Source organism: Bos taurus, chromosome 10 (assembly GCF_002263795.3).
Source record: "Bos taurus isolate L1 Dominette 01449 registration number 42190680 breed Hereford chromosome 10, ARS-UCD2.0, whole genome shotgun sequence".
Taxonomy (NCBI): domain Eukaryota; kingdom Metazoa; phylum Chordata; class Mammalia; order Artiodactyla; family Bovidae; genus Bos; species Bos taurus.
In genome coordinates, this window is record NC_037337.1 from 40,346,195 (window position 1) to 40,366,392 (window position 20,198).

At 36.4% G+C, this 20,198-nt stretch overlaps 1 protein-coding gene across 1 annotated transcript in view; it reads right to left on the reverse strand.

Annotated features, from left to right (window-relative positions):
* Positions 1–20,198, reverse strand: part of MDGA2 (MAM domain containing glycosylphosphatidylinositol anchor 2) — a 926,008-nt gene that overhangs the window by 524,210 nt on the left and 381,600 nt on the right. The gene's annotated exons all lie outside the window — the stretch shown is intronic.

Genomic DNA, 20,198 nt, shown 5'->3' on the forward strand with positions numbered 1-20,198 from the left:
GGACTCTAAAAATCCTGAACTCACAGAAAGAGACAAAATGATGGTTACCAGAAATTGGTGGTGACAGAAGTGGGGAGAAGTTAAAGTGTACAAACTTGAACTAGAAGATGATTAAGTTCTGATGATCTAATGCAGAGCCTGGTGATTATAGCTAACAGTACTGTATTATATGCATCAAAGTTGCTAAGAAACTAATTCTTGAACATTGTCACCACACAAAAACAATGAGAATCAGGTGACACAATAAAGGCGCTAGCTAACGCTATAAATGCAATCATATTGCAATACATAAATGTGTCAAATCAACATGCTATAGATCTTACACTGACACAGTTATTTATTAGTTATATCACAGTTAATTAATTTTCTAGGTATTTAGATATTTAGCTTATCTGCTTTAAAATGCTTTCCAGACTAAAACTCTCCCTGTCCAGCTCTGATTTATGTCACTCTACAGACTCAGTTATTTGTCATCTATGTGCTAGATTCAATCCAATGTTATTTTTATATTTATCATAATATTCCAGCCTGTGTTTCCTCCAGCCCAGCATTTCTCATGATGTACTCGCATTTGAGTTAAATAAGCAGGGTGAAAATATACAGCCTTGATGTAATCCTTTCCTATTAGGAACCAGTCTGTTGTTCCATGTCCAGTTCTAATTGTTGCTTCCTGACCTGCATACAGGTTTCTCAAGAGGCAGGTCAGGTGGTCTGGTATTCCCATCTCTTTCAGAATTTTCCACAGTTTATCGTGATCCACACAGTCAAAGGCTTTGGCATAGTCAATAAAGCAGAAATAGACGTTTTTCTGGAACTCTCTTTCCTTTTTCCATGATCCAGAGGATGTTGGCAATTTGATCTCTGGTTCCTCTGCCTTTTCTAAAACCAGCTTGAACATCTGGAAGTTCACGGTTCACATATTGCTGAAACCTGGCTTGGAGAATTTTGAGCATTACTTTACTAGCATGTGAGATGAGTACAATTGTACAGTAGTTTGAGCATTCTTTGGCATTGCCTTTCTTTGGGATTGGAATGAAAACTGAACTTTCCCAGTTCTGTGGCCACTGCTGAGTTTTCCAAATTTGCTGGCATATTGAGTGCAGCACTTTCACAGCATCATCTTTCAGGATTTGGAATAGCTCAACTGGAATTCCATCACCTCCACTAGCTTTGCTCGTAATGAGGCTTTCTAAGGCCCACTTGACTTCACATTCCAGGATGTCTGGTTCTAGGTCAGTGATCACACCATCGTGATTATCTGGGTCATGAAGATCTTTTTTGTACAGTTCTTCTGTGTATTCTTGCCACCTCTTCTTAATATCTTCTGCTTCTGTCAGGTCCATACCATATCTATCTTTTATCGAGCCCATCTTTGCATGAAATGTTCCCTTGGTATCTCTAATTTTCTTGAAGAGATCTCCAGTCTTTCCCATTCTGTTGTTTTCCTCTGTTTCTTTGCATTGGTCACTGAGGAAGGCTTTCTTATCTCTCCTTGCTATTCTTTGGAACTCTGCATTCAGATGCTTATATCTTTCCTTTTCTCCTTTGCTTTTCACTTCTCTTCTTTTCACAGCTATTTGTAAGGTCTCCCCAAACAGCCATTTTGCTTTTTTGCATTTCTCTTGCATGCGGATGGTCTTGATCCCTATCTCCTGGACAATGTCACGAATCTCCGTCTATAGTTCATCAAGCACTCTATCTATCAGATCTAGTCCCTTAAATCTATTCCTCACTTCCACTGTATAATCGTAAGAGATTTGATTTAGGTCATACCTGAATGGTCTAGTGGTTTTCCCTACTTTCTTCAATTTAAGTCTGAATTTGGATATCTTTAGGGTCTATTATTTCACTTGAAAACAACAACAACAAAATAACAACAATAATAATAGTAAAAAAATAAAAGTCTATGGAAAGTAGTTTAGTCTTTGTTTGCAGTTTTTCCTCCCTGCCCCCATTTGGGATATAATCCCACTAACATATGACCAAAAGACTATAGTTTAAAATAACTTGAGATCATTCTTCCTTCCTTTTGTGACTCTATCACCTTGATATTGACTTCGGTTAATTTGCTTCAATTATGTTTAATTTATGAATTAAAAATAATGAATAATTTTTGAAACTATATGAAAATACATAGTTTCAACATCACAAATATAGAATAAAATACATTTAAATATATCTAGGTTAACCTCTGCTCCTTCATCCTTGTTCCTTACATTCCATAATGGCAACTATTTTCATTATTTTTTCTGTCATTATTTATTTCTAAAAATATCAAAATATTTTATAGGGATAAATACAGATAGATAGATGATTGACAGACAGGTCTCAACCACAGAAATTATTCTGTTCTAAAGTATGATGATGATCATCCTTTCACAGATGCCTAGACTTCCATGAATAGATTTACCATGTCTTTTTTAACAGTGTGAAATGTGAGGGAAAAATTTAAATGTACTTTCTTTTAGAAAGACATTTTAAGCTAAAATGACTTATTAAACACTATATGTTTTCTCTAAGGATTTGAAATACCATCTTTATTTTATATTGTTTGTTTTTCATATTTTTCTTTTTTGTTGTTTCTTTCATATTTTTGTTTCTTATTCTACATTGTTTGTTTTTCATATTTTTTCCAGGGCTTCATAAACTGTTATTAGTCTGTCTATTCATGCAATAATGCCATGCTATTAATATTTTAATTATTGTTATATGTTTTAAAATATGACAGCATAAGTGCTCCTATTAATTTACTATTTTAAAAAATGTTTAGATACATTTGATTTCTTATTTTTTCCCACACAAATTTTGGAGTAAGCCTACCTAATTTTTAAAAATCCTGTTGATTTTTTAAAAAATTTTACTAGACTATAAAGTTATAGTCTATATAAAATTTACTATATAGACTATATATAGTCTATATAGTAAATTTTACTAGTTGAATTATAATGTTGTATTAGTTTTAGGTATATTGCAAAATGAATTGGCTATACATATGCAAGTATCCAGTTTGTTTTTTAGATTATTTTCCCATATAGGCCACTACAGATTATTAAGTACTGTTCCCTGTACTATATATCAGTGTCTTATTAGTTATCTATTTTATATATATCAGTGTGCATATATTGGAGTCCCATTCTCCCAATTTATCCCTCCCCTGTCCCCTATCCCCTAGTAAACATGTTTGTTTTCTACATCTATAATTCTATATATGTTCTGTAAATTCATTTGCACACTTTTTATACAGTTCCAAATATAAGCAATATCATATACTTCTCTTTTGGTGTCTCATTGACTTCACTATGTTTGGCAACCTCTAGGTCTATCCATGTTGCTGCAAATGACATTATTTTGTTCTTTTTTATGGCTGAGTAATATCTTATTGTATATACATACCACATCTTTTTTATCCATTTCTCTGTTGATGAACTTTTAGGTTGCTTCCATGTCCTGGCTATTGTAAATAGTGCTGCAATGAACATAAAGGTGTAGTATCTTTTTGAACTGGGATTTTTCTCCAGGTATATGCCCAGGAGTGGGATTTCAGGGTTATATGGTAGTTCTATGTTTAGTTTTTAAAGGAATGTCCTTACTACATATGTTTTTATTAAGATCATAATACAAGAGAATACATTTTTGAGACTGCATGAGAAATAAAGGGGCTGTGAGAAACAAAGAAATAAGCTGCTGTGAGTCACAGAAAAGCAGACACTGGTGTCAAAGGCAGCAGCAGTTGCAGGTAGTAGTATGCACTCTGTGTAATACTATTAATACTGGCAGTAGTGATTTAGCACCTACACTAGTGTCTGACTTTTGCCAGGCACTGTGCTCAAATTCCTTATGTATCTTATGAAATTTCAGGCTTCTCTGATGGCTCAGATAGTAAAGAATCTGCCTCTAATGGCAGGAGACCTGGGTTTGATCCCTGCGTTGGGAAGATCCCCTGGAGAAGGGAATGGCAACCCACCTCAGTATTCTTGCCTGGAGAATTCCATGGACAGAGGAGCCTGGCAGGCTACAGTCCATGGTATCACAAAGAATTGAACATGATTGACTGACTAAAACTCATATAAACCTTTTAAGAAAGACAAATGTGAAACCTAAATCTATATTTCCCTAAAGGTTATAACGAACCACTACGTTCTACTATGTCTAAGGAAGCAAGTCTGACACAATCTACTAAGTATTATCATATATTAACTATACTCTGGAAGAGAATTGCCTTCAAAGACTCAGTAAGTGTAATGAGTAGGAGGACCTCAGTGACAATAAAAGGATTGTCCCTGCCTGCTGGATAATGCTGTTTGTGGAAATTAACAATATGCATACAGTATCTCTTATAAGATAGGTAAATATCTAAGACCCACATAACCCTGGGGTTATGTATGAGCTTCTTGGGATTTTCTTGACTGCATCACTATATAAATCCATAAAATGAATGACCCTCAAACTTTAAAATGCAGCAGAATCATCCGGAAGATGTATTAGAACATATGTTGCTATACTCTTCCCCTGTAGTTTCTGATTCAGCAAGAATTTATGTTTGTAACAAGTCCCCTGATGACACTGATTCTGTTGTTTTGAGAACCACAACTTAAATCACACAGGCTATGCCTATAATTGGTAATAATAAAAGCTAATCTAAGTAGTGATCAAATAAATTAATTTTCAGGTTATCAAGTTGAAAAGTGAAGTTACTAGAAGGGGACAGAATGGGTATATGTGTTTAGAAACACAGAGTTGGTGGAGCAGGAGTATGAGGTCAGCAGTCTGACAGACACCATCTAGTCTCTATGGCTAAACAATCTGAGTAGCCTTGACTTAGTCACTTAACTTCTCCAGGCTCAGTCTGCACATGTGTAAATTGCAGAAGAAAGGGTAAAATATATTGAATGAGTATTGGGATTCTAATAAAATTTAATAAGGTGCACCCATCCTAAAGAAATTAGAAATATAGAAGCTAAGTTGGCCTCAGAGAAGGCAGTTATCATTAAGCAGTACAATACAGAATAGAGATAATGCAAGGTCAGCATAATGAAGGCACCACATAAGCACATCTCTGGGACAGGACCATGTGACTGAATGTATTAATACTAAATCTAAAGAAAGAACGGGTCAATCAAAACATAAATTGGTCATCCTTGGGAACAGAAAAATAAGCTTTCAGAACAGATTGGCATGCAGTATCTAATTGGGAACTGTCCAAAAGAGAGAAAAATCTTTACTACTGGACTCAAGCCTTATGGTCTCCTACCTCAAAATAGATTAGACAGGCTTCAGATGTTCCAGTTGAAATTTCTTGCTAATCAACATGATTTTTGTTTGGCTTCTTGATTGGTTTGCCTACTGAGACAGTGATCCTGTTATACAAGAGCAATATTCAATCAATTTGCCATTGCACATTAAAATTTTGACATTTTGATCAATATTTTGCTTTGAATGTAGTTTACCTACACTGATTTACAGGTGGAATAATTTGCTATAATCTGCAACTGCATTTCTCATCATAGATGCCTAACCTGATTTTTGTATTGTTTGTATGTATATTAGTCTTTATAACTTAAGAAACTGCAAATTCATCCCTATCTTCTTTCATTATATGAACAAAACCAGACTTGTGATCCCACAACATGAGTATTAGCACCTAATGTGGCCTTATTTATCAAGGTGAAAGTCCATCTGTGGAAAACTGCCTGGAAAGCCAGCCAGCATTCCCCAGGTGGTACCCCTCTCCACTGCTGTGATGGATTCCTGTGACCTGTTTGTTCATAAATCTGTTTTTAGGGCTTCCTCTTTGCCTCTTGATGAAAGTGAAAGAAGAGAGTGAAAAAGTTGGCTTAAAACTCAACATTTAGAAAACTAAGATCATGGCATCCAGTCCCATCACTTCATGGCAAATAGATGGGGAAACAGTGGAAACAGTGGCTGACTTTATTTTGGGAGGCTCCAAAATCACTGCAGATGGTGATTGCAGCCATGAAATTAAAAGATGCTTACTCCTTGGAAGGAAAATTATGATCAACCTAGACAGTATATTAGAAAGCAAAGACATTACTTTGTCAACAAAGGTCCGTCAGTCAAGGCTATGGTTTTTCCAGAAGTCATGTATGGATGTGAGAGTTGGACTATAAAGAAAGCTGAGTGCTGAAGAATTGATGCTTTTGAACTGTGGTGTTGGAGAAGACTCTTGAGAGTCCCTTGGACTGCAAGGAGATCCAACCAGTCCATTCTGAAAGAGATCAGCCCTGGGTGTTGATTGGAAGGACTGATGTTGAAGCTGAAACTCCAATACTTTGGCCACCTGGTGCAAAGAGCTGACTCGCTGGAAAAGACCCTAATGCTGGGAAAGACTGAGGGCAGGAGGAGAAGGGGATGACAGAGGATAAGATGGTTGGATGTCATCACCAACTCAATAGACATGGGTTTGGGTGGACTCCGGCAGTTGATGATGGACAGGGAGTCCTGGTGTGCTGCAGTTCATGGGGTCGCAGAATCAGACACAACTGAACAACTGAACTGAACTGAACTTTACTCTGTATCATTCAGCATATGCTAAACACTTGCAGATTATATATATTTTCCCAGACTCTCACTGGTTTCAAACAACAGACTGACACTGGCATGAGAGTGGATGACATTAAAAAAAAAAAAAATAGAAGAGCCATGTATTGATTATTTTTTTCCTTCTCAGCCTCTTCCATTCCCAGTAATTCATTTTCTTTGTTAAATTTCCTCAGCTTTAAATTCAGAGGTTTTTTTTTTTTTTTTTTTTTAATAAATAAATAAACAAATGAAGTATTGTGTTAGATTCAGGTGAACAGCATTTTGTTTTCTATTTCTATTTTTTTTAATTTTTTTTAATTTTATTTTATTTTTAAACTTTACAATATTGTTAGTTTTGACAAATATTGAAATGAATCTGCCACAGGTATACATGTGTTCCCCATCCTGAACCCTCCTCCCTCTTCCCTCCCCATACCATCCCTCTGGGTGAACAGCATTTTGATTCACTGCTTTCTCTTACCAATTATCTTCCATTATAAGTTATTACAAGATATTGGGTATAATGTCCTGTGCTATACAGTAAACCTTTGCTGTTTTTTGTAAACTTAAAAGTTTCAAATAATCTGAATGATTTCTGTTTTCCTTGTACAAACCCAACTGATGACCATGTAACTTAAGAGCTTACTAGTAACTGCCACCATCTGTTCAAGAAGTATCAAGTATGTACCCATGGATACACAGAGAGAGACCCATAATAAAATTATATAAATCAATAAAAAATTTGGTTTGCATTTTTTTGGGTAAATTATACTAGGCAGCCACATTAAATAGTCACAAGCCAAGTGTGTGACTTATTTTGATTACTAAAAAGCACTGCAAGGAGATCCAACCAGTCCATCCTAAAGGAAATCAGTGCTGAACATTCATTGGAAGGACTGATGCTGAAGCTGAAACTCCAATACTTTGGCCACCTGATGCGAAGAACTGACTCATTGGAAAAGACCCTGATGCTGGGAAAGATTGAGGGCAGGAGGAGAAGGGGACAACAGAGGATGAGATGGCTGGATCACATCACCGATTCAATGGACATGAGTTTGAATAAACTCCGGGAGTTGGTGATGGACAGGGAGGCCTGGCGTGCTGCAGTCCATGGGGTCGCAAAGAGTCAGACACGACTGAGCGACTGAACTGAACTGAACTGAAAAAGCAGTCAGAGCAAATCAAAATTTCAAGTAGACAAGTGATTATGAGGGCAGTTGTAGAGTTAGATTATGCATGTGTCTAATAAGAAAGTAAATGTAGTTTTCAATTTAATCTATGAAGAAATCAAACTGATGGCACTATTCAGACTGAAAAACGCAACATTACAGAATGTCATCACAGTATTGGAATATTTACCCGTTTTGTTAACTAAAATATTGGCAAAGGCATTGCATTTTTCTCTCGGGTGCATTCAAATGTGAGAAAAAGTGCCTAAGGTCCATCCATTCAATATAATACATCTAAATTCCCTGTACTTACAAAAGAACTAACTCTCTTTGGATTTTCTTTTTCACCATATGTACAACTTTGACACTATGCTCTCTCAAAGCCTTTCAGCCAAATTAAGTGGGGCCAGTTGACAATATGAGGTCAAACATGTCTTAGCATACACTTTTCAAATTCTGTCCTACTTTATATCAATGTTAGTTTTTCCCTTTTCTGATGAAAATTACACTTCCATCTTTTCCATGTTATTTAGACATAATACTATGACTTTGTAGTTTAAAGTAACAAAGTCCAAGCAATGAATTACCAGGTTTTTGTAACTTAAGAATATGCTACAGTCACTTGAGTCCCCAATGTTTCCCCATTATATCTATAATAAAAAAAAAAAAGTGTATTGTTGTCAAAGTGGCATGAGGGTTTAAAACTAGACTCTTCTCCAACTACAGAGGTATAATAGCTTCATATTATTGAGCCCCATTTCCCAAATGTCTTTAAATTCTTGCTGGGTAGTAAAATAAGAAGACACATTAAAAACTCGTGGAGACTACCAAGGGAGCATTAAATGCAACCTTGAAGGCACGGAGGTATGTGGCTTCCAACAGTGCCTACACAAGTGAATCGAAGATTTCCTTAAATGCTTAATTTTAAGAGGTAAATGACACAGGCATTTACAAACACACTTTTGGACTTTTAAAAAGGAAACAAATTAATTAAAATATTCAACAATTAGCCCCAAGTGATAATGCCTGCCACATTTACTCCTTTAATAAATAATCGAGAACCCCTCTGTGAAAACGTTTATGTTTATGGTTCCATATATTTTATCCTCCAAAGTAGGATACTTTTGGGAGCTGAAAGACAATGACATCAACAAATGTACCAGAGCACTAGCTGTAAACCAGGTCTGTCCCAGGCAAATCATGACATACGTTCATTCTGAGATAGAAAATGGGAATGCAGGACCCAGCCCTTTGTTTTCTAGGAGTTTACAGTTCAGTGAGAGAGAGAGGAAACAGAAAAGCAACATGATTATTCTGTTATTTCTATCATTATTGTCATTGTTATTCAAGATTTTTGTCTTCCCTTGTATGGCTTTATTTGATCCTTGATGAACAGATGTTTACTACTACAATTGTCATTTTGTACATGAGGAAAACAAGTGAAATGGAAGTTAAATATATTGAGTTGGCCAACAAGTTCATTTGGGTTTTTCTGTAAGATGTTATGGAAAAACTCAAAAGAATTTTTTGGACAACTGAGTATCACCCATATTCACAGGGCTGAAAAAGTAGAGAAGGTAAAATGTGAAACTATGGAATTTTTCTGCAGAATCTGAAATCTCACTCACTCCCCAAAGCAGGATCCTATGATGTATTATGGTAAGAAATGGCTTGGTATTCTGGGATCACATAGAAAGGGTACTTGAGCAAGCATCTTTGATCAACCAGGGCTTTATGGAAGAGGTGACAAATAAGCCACTGACTCTGCTGGCCAAGGGGAAGGGGTGTAGGCAAGTGGGACAACAAATACTAAATCATTAGGCAAAACACTGTAAATCCCTTGAGATTAATGATGCACAATAGTCACTGCATATATAATGTGCTCTTTAAAAGCAGCCCTAGTATATGCATAAACCATGGAATTTATAATGACAAATGAGTTGAATTGTGTGCCCCTAGGATATGTTGGAGCCTGGTAGGCTACAGTCCACGGGGTCGCTAAGAGTCGGTCATGACTGAGTGACTTCACTTTCCCTTTTCACTTTCATGCATTGGAGAAGGAAATGGCAACCCACTCCAGTGTTCTTGCCTGGAGAATCCCAGGGACAGAGGAGCCTAGAGGGCTGCCATCTATGGGGTTGCACAGAGTCGAACACGACTGAAGCGACTTAGCAGCAGCAGCAGCAGGATATGTTGAAATACTAAATGCCAGTTCCTCAGAATGTGATCTGATTTGTAAACAGGGCTATTGCAGATGTAATTAGCTAAGATGAGATCTTACTGGAGTGTACCAGTATGACTGGTATCCTTATAGGAAGAAGAAAATGCCATTCAACAGACAGACACACACACACACGCACATACAGGTGACAACAGAGGCACAGATTGCAGTGATGTGGCTGAGATCCAGTGGACACCAATCTTGATGGTTACCACCAGATACTGGGAAGAGGTGAGGAAGGGTTCTACCTAGAATCTCAGAGAGAGCATTCGGGCACTGCTGACACATTGATATCACAACTGTAGCCTTCCGAACTGTGAGACAGTAACTTCTGTTGTTTTAAGCCACCCAGTTTGTGGGACTGTATTGTGGCAGTCCTAGGAAACTAACACAATGTACAACCATGAAATTCAGACACTTATACAATTCTGGAATTAGGGTTCTTTTCAGGCTATTATTGGGCTTCCCTGGTGGTGGTAAAGAATCTCCCTGCAATGCAGGAGACCCAGGGTTTGATCACTGGGTCAGGAAGATCCCCAGGAGAAGGGAATAGCAACCCACTCCAGTAGTCTAGCCTGGAGAATTCCACAGACAGAGGAGCCTGGCGGACTACGATTCATGGGGTCACAAGGAGTTGGACACAACGAATAACACTTTCACTTTTCACTTTAAACTAATATTAGACTTCAGCTGATATAGAATTTAATATTTATGAAATGTGTTTACAAGCATTTTATATAATAACACATGTAATACTTTTGTGTTATTAAATGACTGGCTATAGTTCATCTTATTGATGGCACTGTGAAGAATTATTCAAGATGGTAAATTGTTCTGATTATAGACTGGCATGCTGCAGTCCATATGATCACAGAGCCAGACACGACTTTACTGACTGAACCACAACAGCAACAAAAGCAATGTAAAAGATCAGTTAGATTCGGTATTATACCATACCTGGATGCCTAAAAGTTAATCTTAAGAAATACAGAAATATAGATCAATGGAATAAAATAGAAAGCCCAGAGATAAATCCACGCACATATGGACACCTTATCTTTGACAAAGGAGGCAAGAATATACAATGGATTAAAGACAATCTCTTTAACAAGTGGTGCTGGGGAATCTGGTCAACCACTTGTAAAAGAATGAAACTAGACCACTTTCTAACACCATACACAAAAATAAACTCAAAATGGATTAAAGATCTAAACGTAAGACCAGAAACTATAAAACTCCTAGAGGAGAACATAGGCAAAACACTCTCTGACATACATCACAGCAGGATCCTCTATGACCCACCTCCCAGAATATTGGAAATAAAAGCAAAAATAAACAAATGGGACCTAATTAACCTTAAAAGCTTCTGCACAACAAAGGAAACTATTAGCAAGGTGAAAAGACAGCCTTCAGAATGGGAGAAAATAATAGCAAATGAAGCAACTGAAAAACAACTAATCTCAAAAATATACAAGCAACTCCTGCAGCTTAACTCCAGAAAAATAAACGACCCAATCAAAAAATGGGCCAAAGAACTAAATAGACATTTCTCCAAAGAAGACATACAGATGGCGAACAAACACATGAAAAGATGCTCAACATCACTCATTATCAGAGAAATGCAAATCAAAACCACTATGAGGTACCATTTCACACCAGTCAGGATGGCTGCGATCCAAAAGTCTACAAATAATAAATGCTGGAGAGGGTGTGGAGAAAAGGGAACCCTCTTACACTGTTGGTGGGAATGCAAGCTAGTACAGCCACTATGGAGAACAGTGTGGAGATTCCTTAAAAAACTGGAAATAGAACTGCCTTATGATCCAGCAATCCCACTGCTGGGCATACACACTCAGGAAACCAGAAAGGAAAGAGACACGTGTACCCCAATGTTCATTGCAGCACTGTTTATAATAGCCAGGACATGGAAGCAACCTAGATGTCCATCAGCAGATGAATGGATAAGAAAGCAGTGGTACATATACACAATGGAGTATTACTCAGCCATTAAAAAGAATACATTTGAATCAGTTCTAATGAGGTGGATGAAACTGGAGCCTATTATACAGAGTGAAGTAAGCCAGAAGGAAAAACATAAATACAGTATACTAACGCATATATATGGAATTTAGAAAGATGGTAACAATAACCCGGTGTACGAGACAGCAAAAGAGACACTGATGTATAGAACAGTCTTATGGACTCTGTGGGAGAGGGAGAGGGTGGGAAGATTTGGGAGAATGACATTGAAACATGTAAAATATCATGTAAGAAACAAGTTGCCAGTCCAGGTTCGATACACGATACTGGATGCTTGGGGCTAGTGCACTGGGACGACCCAGAGGGATGGTATGGGGAGGGAGGAGGGAGGAGGGCTCAGGATGGGGAACACATGTATACCTGTGGTGGATTCATTTTGATATTTGGCAAAACTAATACAATTATGTAAAGTTTAAAAATAAAATAAAATTAAAAAAAAAAAAGAAAGAAAAAAAAAAAGAAATATAGATTACTATGACGAAGAAAACTGGAGTGGGTAGCCTATCCCTTCTCCAGTGGATATCCCCAAACCAGGAATCAAACCAGGGTCTCCTGCATTGCAGGCATATTCTTTACCAACTTAGCTATCAAGGAAGCACAAGCTGGAGTCAAGATTACCAGGAGAAAGATCAATAACCACAGATACACGGATGACATCACCCTTATGGCAGAAAGTGAAGAGGAACTGAAGAGTCTCTTGATGAGGGTGAAAGAGAAGAGTGAAAAAGTTAGCTTAAAACTCAACATTCAAAAAATGAAGGTCATGGTCCTTTCACTTCATGGCAAGTAGATGGGGAAACAATGCAAACAGTGAGACTTTATTTTCTTGGGCTCCAAAATCACTGCATATGGTGACTGCAGCCATGAAATTAAAAGACGCTTGCTCCTTGGAAGAAAAGCTATGACCAACCTATGCAGAATATTAAAAAGCAGAGACATTACTTTGTCGACAAAGGTCTGTCTAGTCAAAGCTATGGTTTTTCCAGTAGTCATGTATGGATGTGAGAGTTGGATTATAAAGAAGGCTGAGCACCGGAGAATTGACACTTTTGAACTGTGGTGTTGGAGGAGCCTCTTGAGAGTCCCTTGGATCAAAGGAGATCCAACCAGTCTATTCTAAAGGAAGTCAGTCCTGAATAATCATTGGAAAGACTAATGCTGAAGCTGAAACTCCAGTACTTTGGCACCTGATGAGAAGAGCTGACTCATTGGAAAAGACCCTGATGCTGTGAAAGATTGAAGGCAGGAGGAGAAGGGGGTGACAGAGGATGGGATCATTGGATGGCATCAACGACTCGATGGACATGAGTTTGAGCAAGCGCCGGGAGTTGGTGTTGGACAGGGAAGCCTGGGGTGTTGCAGTCCATGGGGTCGCAAGGAGTCAGACATGACTGAGAGACTGAACTGAACTGATGACACCCAACAGTGAAGACACTAATTAACTAAGGATTTTGTTATTCTCAAGCTGATCCAACATCATCGCCAAAGGCAAGTAAGTAAACAAGAAGGGACCAAGTTTTATTGAATAATGATTCCTCATGTTCCATGGGAAAAAGGAAAAAATCAATGTTTGTTGATTGAAACAGATAAAACTGTCAGGAAAATAAATGTTATTTTTAGGTTTTTGTTAAGACTGGCACTAAAAGAAAATCAAAATAAAAGATTAACCATTCTAAAAAAAATAATAATTGAGTCATTCCAAATAACTATTTTCTCATTTTTCAGTCCTAGAAATACTTGTTTTTCACAAGCACTTTTTTGTGTAGCATGAGTTAACTTTTTCAGATCATAGATAGGTTTTACTCCTTATTGATTTTGTGTGAAGCATCTCTGAGAATTTCAGGAAAAAGCTGTGATGAGCCTAATTTGAAATAAATGTGCCATGCTTACAACCAGCACCTGCATAGATTATTAATTACAACTGATAGCATATTCTTTAACATAGAACTAGATAGGTAGTTGTTTCTATAATTGTAATTAAAATTATTGAAGCTAAGTCTCAAATCTCAATATTTTAAAGTAAACCTAAGGAGTGGTACATTCAATTGGAGTTTCAAAACTAAATTCAATTCTCTTAATTGGCATCTTTAATGTACTAGCCAGAAATGAAGAGGGTAAACTTGATGCAATAGGATCACAAGTAGATCACTACTATTAATATATTTGTTTTCACACTACCTTTTTAAAATAGCAGGGATTCATACAACTATAAATGAATGCTTACCGTTGAATGTGCCCCCAAAACTCACACTGTATTATGAATTTATCTTTGTGTGTGTGTGTGTGTGTGTGTGTGTATATATATATATATATAGACTTGAAAACAGAGAAATTTTTTATCATCCCATCATGAAAAAATTCACTTAAGACTATGTTGAAATTAGTGCATTTAGATTTTGTTGACAGCTCAAGTGAAAGTGATGGAGAAGGCAATGGCACCCCACTCCAGTACTCTTGCCTGGAGAATCCCATGGCCGGAGGAGCCTGGTAGGCTGTAGTCCATGGGGTCGCTAAGAGCCGGACATGACTGAGCGACTTCACTTTCACTTTTCACTTTCATGCATTGGAGAAGGAAATGGCAACCCACTCCAGTGTTCTTGCCTGGAGAATCCCAGGGATGGGGGAGCCTGGTGGGCTGCCGTCTATGGGGTTGCACAGAGTCAGACACGACTGAAGCGACTTAGCAGCAGCAGCAGCAAGTTAAAGTGAAGGTCGCTCACTCATGTCCGACTCCTGGTGACCCCATAGACTATACTGTCTGTGGAATTCTCCAGGCCAGAATACTGGAGTGGTAGCTGTTCCCTTCTCCAGGGGATCTTTCCAACCCAGGGATCGAACCCAGGTCTCCTGTATTGCAGGTGGATTCTTTCACAGCTGAGGCACCAGGGAAGCCCAAGAATACTAGAGTGGGTAGCCTATCCCTTCTCCAGTGGATCTTCCCAACCCAGGAATCAAACCAGGGTCTTCTGCACTGCAGGTGGCTTCTTTAACAGCTGAGCTACTAAGGAAGCCCTGACAACTTAATAACTACTACAAAAAATATTAAAAATCAAAGAAAAATATATATTGTAGGGTATCTATCGCTTAGAAATCTCCTCATACATCAAATAATACATACTGAAAGTATATCAATGGGAGTATTCTTCTAATAATAAAAATACAAAACCAAATCATCAATGTCTATGTAGTTATACCACACTTCTACTTTAAAAGAATCACAGCTATTTACTTTAAAATGATCCATGTTAACTATGTACAGTACAACCAATAGATCCTCAACTATATATTGATAGGCAATAGTGATTTCCTTCTATCTTCTGGAAACGCCCTGATCATTTTAAAAAGCTTATTTCATGTCAACTGCTGTAATAAAATAATGATTATGTTCTCATAACTCATATATATTATATTTTTCATTGAACGATGCAGATTTCAAAAAGACACATCTAATTTCAAACTTCCACGTGATCTGTATATCCAATAATTTTGACTTTGCTTTGAGATCCATTTTCCAATCACCCTGGAGATCCAATTTTGATCATGAGAGGCAAAACTGTTAAAACCAAACAAATCCTCAGTTGGTATTTATATAGGAAATCTCCATCACATGACAATCCTTGCAAACTTTCAATGCATAGATTTAATTCAAGTACACAACATTTTTTTCAAGAGGAAAATAAGTGAGGACAATATAATCTACAGCCATGCCAATTATATTATATAAAAGTCTTAAGAAATAAAAGCAGAATTTAATTGAGCATCCTACCTTGGATAATGGCATGTGGTTTACCTTTACAAGTCTTCAAGAAAAGTAGAAGTACAATAATCCTGAATCAGAATTAAGCAACATTAGGTCAGCAACAAGGAAGCACAAACTAAGCTTAGGTGGATAAATATGCTAGCTCCTCATGAGGTTTGAGTCCAGAAGACAGGTACTGTCTTATCCTGGAGTTGCCTCAGGAAGGAAAATCTGAGACAAGAGATTACAGGTAGTAGTTTATTTTCAGAATTAATTCCAGGGAAGCAAAGTAGGTGACTGTGAACAGTGACACAGAGGAGAAAAACCAATAAAACAAAGTGTTATTACGCTAGACATTGCTGAGAGTGACTGGGGCTCCATTCTTCTGGGACCCTCCAGGGAACCATGTAGAAGAATGTGTTACAAAATCACCTGACCAAGGGGGCAGGTATCAGCTGGATCCTACTTCCTATTGACCAAAGAGCAGCTTTTCAAATAGCAATTAGCACTATGCTGTAGAAAGTCTAGTCTTGTTCTAGAATCTAAAGGTTTCTGCTGTGACTCTATTCTTAGGACTCTAATAAAAGATCCACACATTATCCATAAACAGCATCAAATCTTCTAGATCATCATGCTCACGGAGCAGGCACAATGATGTGTTATAGTCAATATAATGGGCTAGTATAATGTCATGTAGATTATGAAGATGAGCAAGTTCCCTGTGCATTATAATGTTACAAAGAGTGAGACAGTTCATCTTGAGCTAGGGCAGAACTGTGCAAGTGCACTGCTGTCCATCTCACATAAAAGCAAATTTTAAATCCTTCTCCTTGAGAATTGAAAAGTGTTCACTTATCAGATGACTAGCTACATACTAGCTAGTATCAGAAGTGTGTCAATTTTTTCCAATGTAGACACAACTACTGGCCCAGACCACAACTAGCTCAAAATACATGAGCTAAATCCATGCTTGTGACCAAGCCCAACTTGAATGAGAGAGTAAGAAATACCCTACCTATTCTATTGGGTTACCTGCAATTGAGTAGTGATGACAGTAATAGTTTAGAATTATTAAGTTTATAGAAAAAATATTATTTTGTATTGGTAATACAATCATAAATATGATGATGACTAAGTATTTACTTTTTGCTAGGCACTCTGCTAAGTGATCTACGTGTATTATCTCATTAAGTACATTGACTAATGTTGCTTTTGCAAGTATCTGGAATTGTCTGATAAATGTTTCTTCTAAGCATCAGGAACTGTTCATGGAATTAAACAAATGATGAACTCTGAAATAGCTGTAAATAAATTCAGATCTCCTCAGGAAGAAAAATGACCCTTTAAATTCATGAGGATTTTTATTAAATGTTAAAAAGTCTTTGGTTAATGCTGATGTACTGGGCATAAAAAGTATCACTATTTGTACAGTATATTAGAGTGTTGAACCAAAAGAGTCTTTCTATAGTCTATATTAAAAGTAACAGTAACAAAACTATTTGAAGGCATGATATCAAGGATCAGAAAGGCTGTAAGAGCTATCTCCCAAACAAGCTATGGGAGTACATTTTCCCCACGTAACCATGAACTTAATAAAGATGTATATCACCAGGGGGTGAGACTTTCTGTGCATATGTGTTTGTGTCTATGTGTGTATGGGGAAAACTGTGAAGGTAGTTATTGATATAAAATTTGTGATTAATACATTTTTGGATATTTCTCCTAGACCATTTCCCATATCCTATCCAAAGATATACTGAAAAAATATTGGTTGTTTCAGTTGGACAGTCACTCACCTGATATAGTAAACAGATCCAGTCTGTTAAATACCCTATTGTTTAAATCATTTATAGGAGAACTGTATATATAATTAATTTATTACTGGTTTTGTAACATTAAAAGAGAAGAGAGGAAGGAAAGATGAAGAAGGAGAGAAGGAAAAAAGGAAGGAAAAAAGAAAAGAAGGGAAAAAAGAAAAGGAAAATTAAGAGTGTAGTTAGCTGAATTCTGAAATTATGAGTGTACAGAGGTACAATAACACTAGGTTGGTAGATTTGTCTCCATTCTTACTTTTCCATATATTAATATCTTTATAATAAGCCTTTCTTAAATGAGGAGGACTTAGTTCTAGTCCTCGCAAGCTAAGAAAAGTTAATTAACAGAGATGCAAAGGCTCTGCAATGCATTAAAACACAAAAATAGTGAAATTTATTGAAATGCATCTAATTTAGACTACATAAATGCTAAGAACCATTTCTAAAGTTTGCTTATTTCAAATATGTTCAACAGTAGAGATCAAGTATAAATTACTTAAAATAATAAAAAGCCAGTATATATTTTATTATGTGCCATCTGTTTATATGTATATATGTAACATATGTGCATATATTTTTATAACCTGCATTTAACTTTTGAAGGGAGTCAATGTATAGATATGATGGTTACCATTACTGTATTATACAGACAGGAAAACTGAGATGCAGAGAGCAGAGAGGTTAACGAACTTTCCCAAAATCACGCTAGTAGTCAAGAAGGATCCTGGATTATACCCAGGCAGTCCCCACGCTCATAACCACTGCTATGTACTGAATTTATTCACTTATTTTAAAGAAATTTTACATTGCTGCCTTAGAATACTTGCCAGAGAAATAGGTAACAGATTAAGAAATCTGAAAAGTGAATGAGGAACTTCTCTTTTTCACTGCATTTCCAAATATTATCATATTCAGATTAAACAAAGGAGTAAGAAAACCTTTTCAGGTTCATGGTATCAGCCAAGAAAATTCATCCTGAGAAAACCAGCTGCCAACAGCTCGCCCTTTAGTATTTAGACAGGATGCGAAGGCCCAAGTGTTTTGTCAGCCTTCCTTATACAGCTTGTTGACAAAGAAGAGGCCTAGTTAATTTTCCAAAGATGCAATATAAACTGAAACTGATTCACCTGCAAACACCTGAATTGCTTCTAGGAATGAAGAAATAATGATCCCAAAATAATACATTTTTAATAGGATTAGAATACACCGAAATGATTCCAAAAATGGAATCTATCAGGAAAAATGAATAAGTCAATAATCTATTTCTGTTTTTCAGAACTTCTTTTAGATTTCTCAGAGCTCAAAGATTCCATCCAGATTGCTGAAGCATGAAAGGGAAGATGTATGGAGAAAATAAGAAATGTCTGAGACTGAGGGAATGTAAGTATGAAGACAGAGGGAGCAGAATAGCTGGATGAATTAAAATGTAAGTTGCATTTTTAGTTCAGAATGTGCAGAATCTGGTACGGTCATTGTAAGAATAAGGGGATAATCAGTGAGTATTCTCTTGTGTCTTCTTTTAGGTTTACTTGGACATTCCTGTTTTGATTTCAACTTTTTTACTCTGGAATTTTTATTCTATGCATATACATTAAAAAATAATAACAACACTGAACTTTCTTTGGGATAATATTCTTGAGTTAATGGTATCACTTTTTAATATAACTAAAATTATTTTAATTGGACTACATTATTTTCTATACAAATTTTTAAATAAAAATGCTATTTAAATATCAACTTATTTACTTACATCATGTTTCAACAATTATTGCTTCTGGGCTTGTGTATTTAGTTTGGCAATCATTTTTTTCTACCAAATCTAATTCATTGGGTCAACTTTTCTGTGTATGTATGCTGAGTTGCTCAGTCATGTGTGACTCTGTGACCCCATGGCTCCTCTGTCCATGGAATTTTCCAGGCAAAAATACTGGAGCAGGTTGGCATTTCCTACTCCAAAGGACCTTCCTGATCCAGAGATAAACCCACGTCTCTTGAGTATCCTGCACTGGCATGCAGATTCTTTACAACTGCACTAACTGGGAAGCCTCAAATTTTCTATAACTCAATTTTATTGAGACAAATTTATTCTTTAATAAATTTTCAGTTCTTAGAAAGTATCATAATTTGCAATTTTAGCCACTATGGATCTTAATATTTTCAAATAATTTTTAGATTACTTTTATTGTTTTCCATTTTTTCAAATATGTTTATAAAACATATTTCACCATTTCAGTTTACTCATGGTCTCATCAATCCACTGCTTCATTCTATAAAGTTCACATGCTTATTTTAATTTGCTCTTCAGGGTCAAAATGGCAGAGTCAAAACATCCTTGAGAATTAAAGAGTAAAGGATGACAAGACCAAAAGACAAGATTAAAATGATGGGAGATTTTATAATCTTCACACTGTTCTTTACTTTTCCCTGTACAGTCATGTGTTAACCGGAATTTTTTTATGTAATACAAATAAAATATATAACTTTGTCTACCAAATGAGACTTCTTTTTCATAACAGTGTTTGTGTTGAATAACAATCTATATTTTTAACCAGTCAGGTTAAATATATGACAGTAATAACTGGCAATTAATGAATAAAACATTCTGAAAATTTTGGATCTGAATTAAATCTTTAAATCACAGATACATAACCTAACAATATTATTTCCTATCTAAG